Source organism: Cavia porcellus, unplaced genomic scaffold (genome assembly GCF_034190915.1).
Source record: "Cavia porcellus strain 051 isolate PalLab524CR breed Dunkin Hartley unplaced genomic scaffold, mCavPor4.1 scaffold_1, whole genome shotgun sequence".
Lineage (NCBI taxonomy): Eukaryota > Metazoa > Chordata > Mammalia > Rodentia > Caviidae > Cavia > Cavia porcellus.
This window is the reverse complement of record NW_026947484.1, coordinates 201,219,517-201,237,449: the sequence shown is the minus strand read 5'-3', so window position 1 is coordinate 201,237,449 and position 17,933 is coordinate 201,219,517. Positions and strand designations below refer to the sequence as shown.

The following is a 17,933-nucleotide window of genomic DNA, read 5'->3' as shown; positions in this document are numbered from 1 at the left end:
CAGGCCTGAAACAGACCTGAATACTGCACTCATCCTACACACGGAGACACTGAGGCGCAGAGAGGTCAGTCAGTCATGCCGTGGTGCCTTTGTTCATGTGTCCCACCACCATTACTCAAGACTTGCATACAGGTCACTTCTGGATACCATGTCTGGTAGAACCAGCTCTACCACACCATGTGCATCCACCTCCAGAGCAGCTACCCCATCACAACACCCAGAAAACAGCTACCAGCAGCTGCAGCTGTTTAACCACAAGATGGCCAGGACAGTAGGGTGGTGAGGCAGGGAGAGGGAGCCAACTGCCATTTATCCAAGCAAGAGACAAGGATGGACCTTTGAGAGAAGGGGCAGCAGTGAAGTCAAAGGGAAACAGACAGGCTGAGATACAAAGGTCAGAGATTCCACACAAACTGACATGGAGCAAAGGGGAGGAGCTAGAGAGGGGTGTAACAGCTTCCATCCTGAGGTGTCAGGATGATACACCCTTCCTCAAGCAAGGTGGCACAGATTGGTGACCAAAGACAATGAACTTGACTTGGGATCCGCAGACTCTATAGTGCCCATGAGGAAAGTGGTCTTGGAACGTAAGACCTAGACTGCTGGTAAGGAGGAAAGACAGAAAATGCCAGCCCAACCTTCACTCGACTGAACCTCCAAGCCCCATCACACAGCAGTGAACATTAGAGCAGCCAGATGGAATGTCAGGGTAACTGGGCTCCTCCTCACATATCTCCAACCAGCCATGGCTCCTCTCGCATCCCCAACTGCTCTCCTGCCTTCCTTTCCAACTGTCCAGGACTATCCTGGAGCCTCCCACCTTCCCCTTCTTCCGCAGAATTCAGAAGAACTAATCTTTCCTATAAACAACCATTGAAGGGTCATGTGGGGAAAGCTGAGTGAGTCCTAGATGATATCACTGAGTCACTGTTGATTTCCCAAGTGGGAGAGCACTGTGCCAGTGACTAGGAAGAGGTCTTCACCAGTAGGCAATGCCCAGAGGCAAAAAGAACTTACAGCTCACTTCCAAATGGGTTGGCAAAACACACATGAGATGAAAAAACATGGCAAAGTTTATAACTTTGTCCAATGTACAATATTTTAGTAACAAAGTTAAGAGGCAAAACTAAGGTGGAAAGACCCAAATCGTCTTTTTTTTTTTTTAATTTTATTTAAGGAGAAAAAGATAAAAAAAAGCAGAGAAAGGGTACAAGTTATACAGGTTTACAGAAAAAAATAAACAGTAGGAAATCACTAGTTAATGGATTACATATTGTCATCTTAGAAATAATTGCTCAAGTTACAAAATTAAAGCTTATAAAGTGGACATTCCAACAGTGAGACTGCAAACAGTTTTGTTCAATGATCCAACAAAACTCAGTAATATCATTATCTATCTTATACACTTAAATATAAATGCAGTTATATTGTTTAGAGCACTTTCTTTTCCTCTCTTTTTGTACAATGACAATTACACATTTTGGATTTTGTTGCTCCCACAGTTCTTATTACGTTTTTGGAAGAGAGTAGAACCAAATGTGACATAACAGAACAGTCAGTCAAATCAAAAGGGTGGACGTAATAGATAATGTAAAAGCATAATACAAGGTGATCAACAATGGTTACCATGATGCCTCCCGCTATCTCTAATAGAATTGCCTATATCATCAGTTATAATAAAATTGAACAAAACAGTAAAGAACAAAACCTGCAAAACCAAAACACTGGAGACATTATAGGTCTTCAAAAGTAGATAATAGTCAACCAGAATGGGCGTCATAATGAATCCCACTATCTTCACAGCTGCTGCCTAAACTTTCAAACCTGGTACTATCAAGCAAAACAGAATAGAGGGACATCAGTCAAAACAAGATGGTGAGAGCAATACAGGGCTTTAAATCAAGATAATGGAAAGTCAAAGTGGGTTACTATAATATATCCTGCTATTTTTTACTTATTTTTCCTTAATTAAAAGGATAAAAATAAAAAAGTAAATAATAAAATGGAGATTGAGATAAAAGAGGGCATAACAGCAAAACCGCGCAGATCAAAACATAACCATTTAAGCAAAATAGTGTTTACCACAAGATAATCCCGACGTAAAAGTAGTTATTCCAAATCATCTTTTATGGGCAAGGTTAAGGGACAGGCTAAGAACACGCACGTCTTAATCATTTCTAGGATAATCTACGTTCCCTGTCACCCAGGACATGAATCATGGCTGGTGAGGCTTAAGGAGCAGCCACACAATGACCCAGCTGTTTCACAAAAGAAAACATATAGATGAACACAAGGGAAATGGCATCAGGGAAATGGAAATCAAAATCATGAAGCCATGCTGCTTCACACCCTCAGGATCACTAAAATTAACCACATCCTGAGGTGTCAGGATGATGTACCCTTCTTCAAGCAAGGTGGCACAGCAGATTAGTGACCAAGGACAATGAACTTGACTTGGGTCACTCAGAAATAAACCACAGCAACTGTTGGTAAGGATGTGAAGAAATGGAACCCTCAGGCATTGCTGGGAGGGCAAAATGATATGACCACTTTGGAAAATAATGTGCCAGTTTTTTAAAAAGTTAAACAAAAGTTTACCATACAACCCAGCAATTCTATTCCTAGATACCTACCTAAACTAAATGGAAACATATATCTACCCAAAAGCCTGTGTGTGAATGTTTATAGCATCATTATTCATAAAAGCCAAAAGCTGGAAACAACTCAAATGTTCATCACTGATGAATGGACAGGCAATGCAGTATATCCACATAACTAAAGCCACTCAGCTGCTCAAAGAAATGAAATACAGATACAAGCTAAAACAAGATTAAACCTCAAAAACATCACACTTCAGGATGCAGTGGCACACACCTGTAATCCCAGCACTTGGGAGGCTGAGGCAGATAAATGCTGTGAGTTTGAGGCCAGCCAGGGCTACAAAGTGAGCTGAAGGCCAGCCTGCACTGCATAATGAGATCCTGTCTCAAAAAGACAAAAAAATTACACTAAGTGAAAGAAGTCAGATACAGAAGAATGTACTGTACAGTTCTACTTTAGGAAATCCCCATAAAAGGCAAGTTTGTAGATACAAAAGAGCATATCAGTGGGGTAGAAGCCAAACTGACTGTAAATAGACACAAGGGTGTTTTTAAAGTGATGGAAACAGTCTAAAAGTGGATGGTGGTGACAGGTACATGGCTCCAGAAATTTGGATTCTATGACATTTCAACTGTAGCGTAATAAAAGGAGCACCCAGACCTCAATTTCATGATGGTATCTCAACTTGCATGCTTAAAATTTCTTTTGAAATGGTCAAATAAATATTAAAGTACTAAAAACCTATTGTATTAGCACATGACAACAAAGAACAGTGATATTAATAAGCAAGCTTCAAGAAATTTCCCATGCACAAGAATCAGGATCAAGAGGGTAGGAGCAGTGCTAAGCAAGGGCAAGGTTTCTAGGCACACAGCAGACAGGACCTTCCAACAGAAACCGTCAGGAAATTCCCAGAAACTTCAGAAAGGCAGAATCCAAAACCTGAGATAAAAGCAAATCCAGTTCGAATGCTTAAAGGCAGCAAGAGCCCAGGTCAGTCCCTTAGGCCATCTCAAACCAGACTAACCAACCATAGGCTGGGTAAACTGGACCAGCCGCAACTAGTCTGTCCCAAGACAGAACAGACCAGCATGATGGGGTGGAACCTGCTCAGCTCAATTCAGACGGGAGCAGCAACTGGGCCAGGCTTAACAGAATCCCATGGAAGGCTGAATGGGAGACAGCCTCTTTCCACGGGTCCCACCTGCTGGCCTCACAGCTGAAGTGGACTTTGCTCCTGTTCTACTCTGTGCCTGGCACTTTGTGGCTCTCCCCAAGGAAAGCCCAGGCCTATAGCCCAACCTGTTCAGCCTGGCATGTGCCAAAGTCTTCATTCTCCTCACCCATTGGTCTCACCCAGCCTTTCCACACAGGTTCCCCTGCACCCTGGTCTCTTCCACCACTGGCCTGCCTCCCATCAGAAGACTGCCACCAGCCCCTCTCAGTCCTCTGCACATCAGTAACAGTACTGGCAAGGGGCGCAGACACCAGATGAGGAACAACGTAAGCACTGTGCGTCCAGATCATTTCATTTTCATGACAGTCTCAGGTGGCAGAAACTACCTGATTCCTGAAAAAGTGAGGAATGGTTTGCGGAAGGATGAAGGGGTTCAAAGACTCGGTCTGGGCTCTCACTCCACCCTGCTGTAGCCTCCTGTGAAAGCACAGGTAGGACTGGGCCAGGAAGTGAATGTGACATGCTTTGTCCAGGGCAAGGAGTGGTCAAGATAATTAGTTACTACTAGTGTCAGCCTCATTTCTATTCAGTTATTCTTACTCTCCTTTCCTCAAATGAACATACAAACAAATAAACAAACAAAAGCCGACTTTAAATGTTCAAGAGAAAACAGCATCATTCGTAGCATGGGCTCCAGGCTCCCAGGCCAGGGACCCTGGTCAGACGTCCATGTGCAGGACTCCAACACTCAAGATGCTCTATCTGCCATTGCCAAAAGACACCCTTCTACTCCTGGCATGACCCCAGTTTACCTCAGTGGCAGCTGCAGTGTGTGACCGGTTATGTTTTCTAGGCCTGAGCTGGAAAGAGAGCGGGCTTGTGTCTGGTCTGAGTGTTGCTTGTCTCGACACTGACAGAAATAGCCTAATTTATGGACAGCGACTAACAGATAAGTGATATCTCACATGCTAAGCAACAACAGAACCAACCCGAATGGAATGCCCTACCAGGCCAGAGAAACCCCCACCCATCCAGCTTCCATCCTGGAGCCCCGCTGAGCTGTAATGCCTACATCAGGGGGTAGGCTCTCTTCAGGGCACTGCGCCCCGACCTAAAGGGAGGAACATGAACATGGGGGACCGTGTCTCCTAGGCAGAACAACTGAACCAGGGCAGCTGCCTATTCTCTTGGGAACCCAGAACCCTGGGACTTCAGTCTTTGTTGATCAACCAAGCTGAGGGTACACATATAATCTGGTCAGAGGGTGAGGGTAGGAGAAAGCAGATGCACAGAGAAACAGGTAACAGAATAGCAGAGCTCTGTCATAAATGCCACTCTCAAGCCGGGCGTGGTGGCGCACACCTGTAATCTCAGCACTAGGGAGGCTGACGCAGGAGGATCGTTGGGAATTCAAAACCAGCTTGGGCTCCAAAGTGAGCTCAAGGCCAGCCTGAGCTGCACAGCAAGACTCTGTCTCAAAAAACCACAAAATAGAGCAACCTGCTCGGGACCTCTTCTGTCTCTCAGACAGAAGCTTTCTTTCAATAAATATTTCCACTCTTAAACACACACACACACACACACAAACACACACACAAAATAAATAAATAAGTAAATAAATAAATAAATAAATGCCACTCTCAGTGTAAAGTGGTAACGCAGGTTTCAAAAAGACCTCAACGAAGGCGCAATCCCAGACATGAACTTCATGCTAACCCTGACCCTGAAAATGCAGTAAACTTACTGGGATGGAAGAAAAAACATATCATTCATTCATTTATTGGGCATTGTTTTATTTGTTCATTTACAGACAAGGTCTCAATAAATGGCCCAGGCCGGCCTCAAAGTTGCAATCCTCCTGCCTTAGCCTCCCAACCAGATGGGGTTATAGGGATGCACCTCCACTCCTGGCCCGCTGTGTGCCGCTGTGTATTCTTAACTGTTCTGTGCCTTAAGCCCTGCAGGACCCCATCTCACAGGAGTGTTTTTGAATGCATGAAATACAATTACATAAGAAACCAATGAAATCAAAATTAAAATTATTTTTATTTTTATTATTAACTGTTATTTTTTTAAAAATTTATAGCACTGTTAATATTTCTTCATGAAAGGGAATAGGTAGAATTATTATTCTACTACATAGTAAGATCTGTTGGTAAGTCTAACAAATAACAATTTCAAAAGTTATGAGTGTATACACTGAAATGCCCACAATTGTTGAGTAATATAAAAATATATGTGATTTCTATTGATGCCAAAGTTCCAAGTATGTTAGAATCACTGTGGTTCATGTTTCTATTAGTAAATGAGAGAAATTCTAAATTTCAACCAGAAGTTAGTGAAAACAAAGCTGTCCAACTGATAGACACTCCACTCAAAAAACCCTGCTCTTAAGGTCCCAGCTCCCATGGCTTTTGTAGCCAATAAATACACACAACCAAGGAGAGAATTTCAGATCCTGACAAAGGCTTGAAGGAATAAAGTGAGGTGGAAGATGGTATCCGCCAAGATGGGCTCTCTGAGGACGCGTGCTGAGGTTTTATTTCATTTTATTTGCTTTATACTGTTGCTGTTATGGTTGCTGCTTGGAGGTGTGAGTGCATAAACTCAGGGCCCTGTGCATGCTAGGCACACGCCTCACCACTGAGCTGTACCCCCCATAACTGAAGGGGAGCCAAGGAGATCAGTGGAGTGTTCTTTGCAAATCACAGCAAGCGCAAAGCCCTAAGGGACATCTCAGCTCCCCAGGACATAGAAGACCACAGCTGGAGCTTGGCTGGAAACTGTCCAACGGCAGAGGTAGAGAGTAGGGCTCACAGGCCACAGGGAGAAGCACCTCCAGGATGCTGTGCAGGAAATGATGTGATCTGGTTTGCACCGTTTCTAAACATCATGGTGGTGACCGGCAGGAAGAAGCCCAAGATGGAAGCAGTGAAGCAGTCAGGAGAGGAGAAAGGGCAAGGGCTCAGCTCCTGGCCAAGGCGCAGGTGTGGGCTGGTCTGGAAGGCAGACTGCTGTACGTGCCGAGGGGCTCACGGGACAAGAGGACGGGAGAGGACTGAGAGCATCGTCCATGTGTGGGGCTGCTGTGAAAGGGCAGACGGCAGCCTCTCGGCCCCATGTCTCTCAGAAGTTCCCGACTACCGCACAACACCATCCACTATACCCCACCCTGAGGACACAGTGGAGGAAGATGCAGCCTTGCTCTCAAGGACCCCGCAGTGTGGTACAAGATGAAAAATACGCACTATCACAGACACAGGTTCCCTGGAGCACAAAGAAGGGGAGACCAAGGCCCCCTGGCTCAAAGCAGGCATCACTGAGCAGAGCCATCACCTGAGTCGGGTGTGGGGTGAGCATGTGGAGGCACAGTGTGCCAGGGCACAAGCAGCAATCGCCCATTCTCACCTTCCCAACGAGCCCCACAGCACCCCAGCTTCCCATGGACTCAGGGATGCACAGCCAATGAGGAAGCAGCCACCTATGTGGCTTTTGTTGTCATGCACAGCTATGACCACAGCAGCAGGACTGGCCCCTGATCATCCCTCCTCATCTATCAGGTAAACTTGGTAAAGCTTCTCCCAGCCCAACTCTGTCCAGAGGAGTCACATCAACCGGTTTCAAGGAGCTCAGACACGGCTAGGTCGTCACCTACTCGTCAGACACTAACTCTGCATGGGCTCTGCTGGAGAACTTATATGCATTTTAAAATAGATGAGGAGACTCAAGCTGAGGGAGACAGACGAAACTGTACTGTCAGGATACACCTTACATGTCTATACCACCTAGGCCCTGTGCTGGTCAGGCTGTCAGGGAGCAGGTCAGCATCGGAGAGTAGCACCAGCTTTTTGGGTTTGAGCAAATTAATATGTCTATACCAAAACCCCATTCTCCCTCCCCCGCCCCACCCTGGCTTCTCACCTCACCTCACCACACACACACACACACACACACACACACGCACGCACGCTGCTAATGCCTCCCTGGAAACCAAAACACTGCAGTAGAAAAAGCAGTTCTCATGATGTAACTTCTTAAGAACGTGGCAGCTGTATCAGAACCACAGAACAATTCCACATCGCTTTTTTCTGTTCATAACAGAGTCTGGTCTTGTGTGTGTGGGTTCCCAAGAAGGAAAAGGCAAGTCCCAGATGCAGTGCTGGTCTCCTTCCAAACTTTCAAAATACTCCTTCCACATTTCAGGTTCAGGAAACCAAGGAAATAGCCTGAGACGGCCTGATGTGGACCCTGTTGAGAAGGCAGAGTAATCACTTTTTCCTAAGCTGATGGAGGCTCTTTCAAAGAAAATACACACATCCAGGCATGTCCAATTACAACAGAGGGATTTCTTCTAAACACTGCCCATAATATGAAGAGAGCCCCAGCATGCCAGAAGGCCTCTGCTCCCGGGAGGACATGCTGTCTCGGTGGACTGAGCCACAGCTCACGTGTCCTTTCTGTGTCAAGTGCAGAAACCATGACAAAGACAAAACTGTGTAAAAAACACACACATGTGTGTGCACACACTCATTCACACACACTCAATCCCTGTGAATCATGGCCACCCCACACTGGATTTTGCACTTGTCAAAAGCTTCCCTTTGGGGTGACCATCACTCTGGGGCTGGACCACCTGCCGGTAACTTGTGTAAGGGTGGTGGCTCTGTTATCACCATCTCCTCCTACCCTCTCCAAACCGGCCAAACCTCCTTCCTGGCAAGCAGCAGTGTCTGGGAGCTTTCGAGGAGAGGCCCTGACCATGTAAGCATGCGTCACGAGTGAAATGCCATTGCTACTTCTGAGCTCATCAGCACCTGTCCACCCACACTCTGGCTCCTCCCCCAAGGAGAGACAATGGGCTGAGAAGCCAGAGTTGTGTCTAAAATGCCACAGGTTGCTGAGCCTCCTTGGAGCACAGAGCTCAGCAGAGCCAGGACACAAAGCTGATTATGGAAATGGTCACTGGTCATTAGCAGGGATGGTGAAGCACAGTGAAACACACAGAGGGAAAGGCCGAGATGAGCAAGCCCTTGAGGAAGGAAGTGCCTTCACCTGTGCAGTGGAGCAGGGACCAGCTCAAACAGGTCACAATCTCTGTGTCCCCATCGCGGACACTTGCTAGCACACCCCAGGCCTGGCTCTCAAGGGTAGAGGCTGAGGAGGCACCAGGGGTCAAGGCCCTTGTGCCGCACAGAGACTCTAAAGTCCAGCCCTGGGCACCTAACCTTCCCCAAGTAGGAGGACTTTCTGAATTTTTGAAGTAAAAATAATACATGTGCATAGTAGAGATCCATAAACTGAATTAAAAGGTATAAAATAAAAGAGAAAATGTCTTGTCCCTGTTCCCAATGTCACACAGTTCACAATACAGGGCACCATCTGATGCACACATTCACACAGACCTCTAGATAACTGGAGACTTACAGATTCATATAGACATGTAAGTACATTTAGAGACCTCCATTTAAAAAAAAAAAAACAAGAACAAATGTAAATGCATCTGTGGTTTAACAGCCACTTGAAACAGTGGGTGGACCTACAGTATCTGCTCCTCGGTCTGTGGACAGTGCTCAGAGCTCAGACAATCTGGGAGGCTCCACCCTAACTTGTAGCCCAACACTCTTGCCCACAGTGGGCTCACAGCTTGTAGTCACAGGCTCTGTGGACACTAGGACCAGGACAGCCATAGCACGATTTCTGTAGGGCTTATATTCCTCCCTTCAGAAACAGGGCTCAGAGGGCAGGTGAAGGAGAAGAATCTTCACCTGCAGCCATGATCCCGCAAGTAAGATCTGATGTTTTCCATAGGGTGGAAGCAAAGTTTAGGAAAACGAGCAGCCTGGGGGGTATCTTGGAGGCAGGCCTAATGAAGCTTCAGAAAATGGGGGTGTGAGAAAAGAGAAGAAGGGTGGGTGGATTGGGACATCTAGGCACCCCTGAGAGCCCTGGGGATATCCTTAGGATGACCTTCCTCTCTAGCAGCCTGGCAGCAAACTTCTTCCTGTGCGGCCAATCATAGCAGCCAGACCAGGAATCTAGTGACTTGCTTCTCTTCCCAGTTCCTCCAAAATCGAAGTTCACAGTATCTGCTCTGGGACGATGTAGAAACATTACCTGAACTAGACAGGGTCACTGACTCCACCGTAGGTAGCCCAGGCACAGACGGCCCCTCTGCATGGAATGTGACATGTTTCCCACCTCTGCCCTCTGACCTGATCCATGTCACCCAAATCTCCTTCCGGTGCCATGCACAGGCCTCCTGAGCAGTGCTTTCCCTGCTGCACCCTGGCCTCCTTATGGTTTGTTCTTAACAGTGACCCCTTCAAAATCTACATCCAAAGCTGGCAGGGCACCACGCTGGCCAAGTGCAGTTCCCTATCATAAAGCATATGTGGTTGGCTAGATCTACCCTCCCCAGAGCAAAGCCAGAAGTACACCTGGAAAGACAGGAGAAAATGCCAGTGCAGGGCAGTGACGTTATCATACAATACAAAAGGCAGGAAGAAGGCAGGTATGGTGGGCACACCCCTAATCCCAGCAACTGAAGGAGGGAGGCTGAAACAGGAGGATCGTTCAAATTCAAGGCCAGCCTAGGACACACAGTGAGTTCAAAGACAGCCTGAACTACTTTGCAAGATCTTATCCTTAAAAAAAAAAAAAAAAAAAAACAGGCAGAGCAGAAATCAGTTAGAAGCTCCTGGCATTCAGATCAAGAACAGAAACCAGGTCCTAAATGGACAGAAGTGTCTTGGCTCAGTATCAGGGACAGCTTAGCTCACAAAAGCACATTTGCTAGCCAGGTGTGGTGGAATATGCCTGAAATCCTAGCTATTAAAGGGCTGAGGTAGGAGTATGGCAAGTTCAAGGCCAGCCTGGGAAACTTAGCAAGAGAGGGTCAGTGAGCTGGGCTGTAGTTCAGTGGTTATAGCTCACTCACAGCACATTAAATTCCAGCCCCAGCACTGAAAAAAAAAAAAAGAAAGAAAAAAGATAGCTCCTTCCTTTCCTGTTACCAACCATGGCAGAAAGAGGAGATCAAGGGCTAAAAATAGATTGAGGTAGGAGTTTTCTGGGGACTCAGGGAAACCTCTAAGTAAATGAGTAAATATATATATTTAGGCTCAAAATAAGGAGTGAACAAACAGCAAAATTATAAACACAAGAAAAATAAGGGACACCTAACAAGGCCTATCTGCGAGCAGGTAGGAGGGGTGTCGGCTGCTCCCCTGCCAGTGGAGGAGGGAAGCCTGGGGTGGGCATCCTCCCTCGCCCAGGGGACCCCGGCCCAGGCACGTGCATAGGATATGATGGAGCTGGCACTCCTGCAGGACTCTCACTCAGGAAGTATGGCCAGGGGAAGCCCAAAGATGAGACCCAGAACTTCACCCTGGGAGGCTCTAATGTGACCATCTGGACAGACGCTTAGAATCATCACAGGGCTGAGGGTTAGGGTTAAAGACAGTGAGGGTCCAAGATTACATTCTAGAAGGGAAAAGGATGCTTCGGGGAAGTCAGTGACATCTGATAAAACTCTATGGTTAAGAGTAGCAGACACAGGCTAATCGGGTAACTACACTATGGTTATGGGAGCTCTGTGAGGTTTACATTTTCCATGAGCCTGAAAAAAATTTCAAACTGAAAATTCTTAAAAATTAAAAAGAAAATTCTTTACCCTCATAGCCTGATCTACTACACTGGCCCCCAAACACAGACCATGTCTACCGCAGACTTAAAAAGTGGGGTCCAGACATTCTCTGTACAAAGCCACCACTGGAGAGTCACTGGGGTTCCGTGCTGTGTCTTTTCCATGATGACAGACAGATGGCACCTAGGATAGACAGTGAAGGGAAGCGAAAACAGCACTGTGGGGAGCAGGGAATCCCAGCCCTATCCCCTCACTCCCAGTCCCTGCAAGGGCAGAGCAGACTCTGGTCTGACTGGTACCAGTTTGGGTGATCAACAAGGCCACATTCACTAGAAACATCACCAAGTGCCCAAAGGCCATGGCCCTGTGTCCCGCTCTTTCTCTTGCACTGCTGTGAGATCTGTGCAGTGAACCAGGCCCCTGCTTGGGCTCGGCCCTCTCTGACATCCATAGGCATGCCTAAGGTACCCTCTTGGTCAGCACATACATGTCCCCTGCTACTGGCCAAGGGACAGGAAGGGCCCACGGGACAGATGGGACTTAGTAGAACAGGAGCTCCAAGCCCGCCTTGATCAGAAAGGGCTTAGGGGCCATGTTAGGCACTGGCTGGGCTCTGTAATTCTCCTTCACCACCTTCCTTCTGTGGCCAGATCCCTCTTCCACAAAGCTCAAGGCCAGGTGTAGGTGGACAAATCACAATATCCACGGTCAGGAGCCTTCTTGACAGAGAGCACTGAGCCCTGACCCTGAGCCCTGGGCCCTAATTTTCATCAAGAGCAGCCTGGTGCTTCCTTTCTGAAAGGAGAGATGCTGTCTGCAGAGAGCAAGAGGGGTAAAGGGGGCGGGGGCAGGGGCGGGGGCAGGGGCAGGGACAGGGGCACCTGGCCCACCAGGGCAGCAGTGAGGGTGGAGGATCCAGGTGGCGGCAGGAGAAAGCTGCTTAGGAATGGAGTGTGGGCCCCAGGTATAGAGGAAGTGGGGAGCACTTGGCTTCCAGATGTCTTCAAGCAGCATCCAGATTCCAAAGGAGGGACCACAGAGGAGAGGGGTGGAGCAGAGGTACCAAAATGACATGGGGACAGATGAGACTTTCATACTCCATACACAGATCAAGCTCCATACACAGATTTTGGTATTAACATGATGTAATGTCCACATGTCTGTCCACCCTGCTCCAAATTCTGTTTGAAAATGACCAGAGAAATAAAAACCCAAGACAAAAAATATCTGTTGCAGTATTAAAATACAGGGAAAGATGACATCAACAATCCAGAATTTCTCAGTTTATAACAAACAGAGTTGGATTAAGGGAAAAACTCTTGAGTGTTAGATATCCGGTCACAAAAATCAACCATTTCCTCTGCTCCAACAATAATCAGCTAGAAAACGTAAGAGCACAAGAACACACTGACAAAAGAAAAAAACACATTGAAACAAACTTTTAAAAATGTAGAAAAACCTGTTGAAGAAAACTATAATATCCTACTAAAAGACAAAAAAAAAAAAAAAAAAAAAACTTAGAAGGCCTTTCTTTCCCGAGTAAGGAGACAATATTTTAAAATCATCAATTCTCTTCAGTTAATCTATAACCAAAATAAACTCAAATTCACTCCAAATTTTAAGGGAATTCATTTTGGAACTTAACAGATTAAATCAAGATTTAATCTGGAAGAATAATTAAAAGTAGAGTAAAAGCTTTTGAGAAAAAGCACAATGAGAGGGGTCTGCCCTGCCAGAAGCCAGAGTGGAGAGATGGCAGAGAAACAGCTGAGCAGATCAGGGGACAGAGCATGGCGCCCAGAAAACAGGACCATGTGCACGTAAAGACTGTGAGGATCACAATGGCACTTTGGTCACCAGAGAAGAATGGGTAATCACTAAACAAATGAGGAGAAGATGAATGTTTCAAACCTTATCTAATATCATATGTAAAAATAAATGATGAAGTTAAGATTTAAACAGACAAAATTTCACAAAACCACCACAGGAAAAAAAATATCAATATGTTTTTGTAATCTCAGAGTAAAAACGTCTTTCCAAGGCCCACATGAAAGCCAGAAAACTGACGCTACTGGCAGCAGACTTATCTGGTTATTTTTGTTTTCTGTCTGGCAGAAACCCAGGTGATAGAACCCAGGGCCCTGAGGAGGCCGAGCAAGCCTTGTACCACAGAGCTACACCCTGGCTGGTCCTACTGATAGATTCAAATGCATTAAAAATGAAAACTTCTGTACAGGAAAAGGCATCATGAAAAAGATGAGAGGCAGTCCATAAATCTGAAAAAGGGCATTTGTGATGTCACATGAGAGGTGATGAATTACTACCCTTCATGTAGAAGAAACCCAGGCTCTCTGGCGAGATGCTCGGGGACATGTGACCAGGACAGGGCTCCTCCTCCCTAAATCTCTGCTCGCTCTTCAGGAAAGGACAGACTCCAAGGCAGTGCTTTTTGCCCAGGATGGTGAAGGAGAGGAGAAGCTGTGGGCAGGGGCCCAGGGTGTGAACACAGCATGGCACCAGCAGACAGGCAGCCTGAGCCCACTCCAGGAAAGTTACTGACTAAATGGAAGAGAGAGCTCTGGGAACCATGTCAATGTGACCCTCCACAGGCAGTTGGATTGCCTTCACTTAATGGCACAGGAGCAGTGGGCAAAAGGATGAGGAACAGCAGCAGGCACTGACGAAGAGAGGTCCACAGGCCCACGGCAACAACTAATGCCGGACGTCTAGTACATAGGGCACTCACCATCCTGGGCATGAGGGGCAGACCAGTGAGCTGACCACCCAGCGCCCTAAATAAACTTTCAGTCAACAGATGGCACGACGGCAGGTAACGAGTGACAAGGGAAAAATGCAGGGAAAGTACACGGGCTGGCGTGGGCAGGGGGAAAATCCAAGTTTAAATGGGAGGGAGAGAAACTGACACTTATGTTTAGGACAGTTATATACACACACAGACAAATAGGATTAGGATCACTGCCTCTTAAAGTCACTGTTTCACTATCTTTTGCATATTTCAGTATTGTCTTATTTCTTTTTAAAACAAGTACAGAAAATGCTTATGAGCAACACAGCATTTATGAGAGAAAACCAAATACATACACAGTTCAGCAGAGGCAGGCTCTTCAAAATGAGGATTAGAGACGTTCAGGGAGGAGGTTGTGGTCTCAAGCCTGGTGATGCAGCGCCCCGTGGTGGCCAACTGCCTAAATGATCACTCGCAGCCAATCATGTCAAGGCGAGGCATGATCCACAATTGTATAACAAGAGTATTAAAACATTCTACCCAAGACAGTGACAGAAAAGCAAGTGGGAAAACGCATGCACAGTTTGATCTGTCTGCATGTCAGGGTTATAGTGGAAGCCATTAAGCTAGCTTGAGCTCCCAATCACAGGTTATAATGATGTTTTATTTCTTTGTCACTAGACAGAGGTGGAGTGAAGGGTGGACTGGGGGAGGGGTGGAGAACCCAGCCCACTTGTCCAATCTTCCTGGGAGCCTGATAAAGAAGAATGACAGACCTCAGGATGCAGGTTGCTTGGTGTGGGCCTAGGACACTGGCCAGGATGGCAGCCACCTCCCTGCCCTCAATGGTTATCATTCAGCTCCTGGACTGACTGCTAACCTAATGTCTCCTGCTGAGGCTCAGAGGTGCCCTGGGTGAGCAGGAAGTCACACTGGGCCTCCACTTGGAAGACCATTCCCTTCCCTCTGTTCCAGGTCAAGCGACCTTGTTCCTTGCCTCTACCCTGCCCTCTGCAGCACCTGTCACTCTGACAGGCAGATGCTGTTCTTCCTGCTCCCTGCTCATAAGCTATGCTGGGTGAGAGTCCATCTCAAGCACCTTCAGAATGGGATGGGGTCTACGGCCATACCACCCTGAATGCGCCCGATCTTGTCTAATCTCAGAATGAGGTGGGGCTAAGATGTCCAGTCCTGGGTTTCAATCCCAGCTCCGTCACTTACCACCTATGTGGCAAGTCCCTCTAAGCTCCAATTCTCCCTCTGGTAAGTACAGGCTGCACACACCACAGGCGGCCGGTGTGGGGATTAACTGATAGTAACGGCCAGCCATTCTGGGGGTTGTGGTGCTAGGCACATGTCTAAGAGCTTTATAAGTATTAAGTTCCTTCAAGGGATTGTTTCATCCCCAGCGCTCAGCTCAGCCAGTAGTAATAGAAATGAATGAACTACTCCCCCAGCCTACCATGGAAAAAAGGGATGAACAGGCACCCAGTTCTGCTCCCAGGCACAAAGTGGGTACCGAAAGACTGGGAGGAGAGGAAACCTCAGCAATCCCAAGTACTTTGCAGGGCCGAGGAGGAGCCATGGCTTTGAGCAGATGCCTGGGGGAGGCACCAACACTCTGGCCACCAGAGTGTTGAGCTCAGGCAGGGCCCAGGTGAAAACTGCCACCCAAAAGGAGCCTCAGCTAAAAGTAGGTGACCTTTGCCAACAATCCTAGTGTGAAATTCTCCCCTGGCTCTGTTCAGATGAACCTTAAACATACACCAGTGGTTTCTGGCAACATTTTCTGCAGCAGTGCGCTCCATAGAAGATAATGCTCTGTCCATGAATTCTGACCCACTGCCAAGCAGCCATGGTCGTGGTCCTCATAGGCACAGATCAGTGGAGGACCTGGAGGACACACTGAGAATCCAGAGCCCAGAGGGTGTGTTCTGTGCTGGGAGTGCATCCTCTTCCAAGCTCTCTCCCACCCTGCCCTGGCAAGTGACTCCACTGTCCCCACAGCCCCCAAAAAGGACATGTTCAGACCCTCAACAGTTGCAAGGGCTACAGAAGCTCACCAAGCCACACACAGCCTGCTTCTCCTGGCTAGGAAAGGAGGGGGCACTGCTCTTCTCCCTCAAACACCATCCCGGCTCCATTCTAGTCTCAGTCTAAAGGCCTGTAGGACCCCTTCAGTGGTGCCCCATGAGTGCCCTCCACCAGCCTGTCAAAGTATCAAGATTTCTCCTCCACAGTATACAGCAGGCCTATCATGAGTTGTGTATGCATTCTCCTTAGGGCTGTGTCATAGCTGTGGCCACACTCTTGGCTGCCTCTCCAAAATGCCCAGAAGCATCCTGTGCCAGCCTGTGGCTCCCAGGCTCACAACCCCTCTACTGAGCAAGCACTACCTGCATGATTCCCATGCCTGACTCAGGCTCTGGAGGGCCAGCGTCTCTCTCTTGGTCAAGCAAGATATAGGGCAAGACTGTGATATGCAAAATGGAAGGGGCCAGGTGCTAACACAGCAGACAGGCCACATCTTCACTTTACAAAAGGGAAACATTAATGAAAGAAAAGAAGGTGGGGTTACTATGTAGGATACCTCTTAATCATTTTAAAACTATACATTTTTTGGATTTCCTACTGAAATTTAAAAAGCGACATCACTGTCGCTACAGCCTAACCCAATAGCAGTGTACAAATAAAAGCCACAACACCAAAGCCTCCCTTTCTTCCACTCGAGGGAAGCATAGAGAGCAACAGCAGCATATTCCTCCCAGCCTTTCTGCCCAGCAACATCAACACACACAATAGAGACCGGGCCACCCCTGTGGAGGTGACGATATGGGAGTAACAGGCCCAGGACAGAGAGGGCCTCTGGCTACCACACCACGAGAACTGTCAATATGGAACCAGTGAAGAACACTGAGCTGCCACAGTGTCCACATCCAGATGAGACTGAGATTCTGGGTGGCATGGCGGAGCTCTAAGCACTCGGTTTTGGAGGCCTACTCCCATCCTGAGCTCAGGACCTGTCAACTAGGCAGCCACAGGAAAGCGGGTCAGTTTCTCTGTGCCTCAAATTCCTGGCATGAACAAAGTGGTCTCGTAGCTCCCACTGTGTGTGTCTGCCCCAAGATGTAAAACAGTGTACAGCACTTGGCACAGAACTAGGCCCTGTGTCCTCCTGGGACTGGGCCCTAGGATTTGTCAGCCTGTATTCAGATGGGCCCAGGAGAACGGAGCAGGCAGCCTGTGATCTTCTCGTGGGCTGGGACCAACTCAGCCCAGATCACCTGGGGTTGGCACCAGCAGACACCTGGGTGCACAGATGGCAGAGAAGAATTCCACGGCTAGAACCAGACTGACCTAAGGTCGAGAATTCTTTTTTTTTTTTTTTTTTTTTTTTTTGTCTTTTCCCTTTTTACCAGTACCAGGGATTGAACTCATGACTGCCTGCTTGCAAGGTAGGCACTTATGCCGCTGAGCTAAATCCCCAGCCCCTCAGACTGACCTAAGGTCAATCCCCACTGCCACCGACCTGCTGTGTGACTTTAGCGCAACTGCTCCTCTCCGGATCTGTTTCTCTGCCTTCTTTCCTTTAACAGCTCTCCCCAGCCCCCTCCCTAGGGAGCCAGCCTCACTGAGGGGTAAGTTTAGGGAACCTGCTTCTTTTACATACTCTCTGAATTACTCGGAGTACAGCTAGCATGTGCCAGAAGTTTCACTTTCTACCTCTTTTGGAAATACAGAGGTGACAGAAGGGTGAGGCTACC

General features: G+C 47.5%; 1 protein-coding gene across 17 annotated transcripts in view; it reads right to left on the bottom strand.

Annotated features, from left to right (window-relative positions):
* Ralgps1 (Ral GEF with PH domain and SH3 binding motif 1) overlaps window positions 1–17,933 on the bottom strand; it is a 266,014-nt gene that overhangs the window by 227,054 nt on the left and 21,027 nt on the right. The window contains exon 1 of one of the 17 annotated variants that reach the window (XM_063227842.1): window positions 4,591–4,692. The exons of the other annotated variants lie outside the window; for them this stretch is intronic. The gene's annotated coding sequence lies outside the window, so the exon portion shown is untranslated. Of the gene's footprint in view, window positions 1–4,590; window positions 4,693–17,933 lie in introns of those variants that run through there. 17 annotated transcript variants of the gene reach the window in all.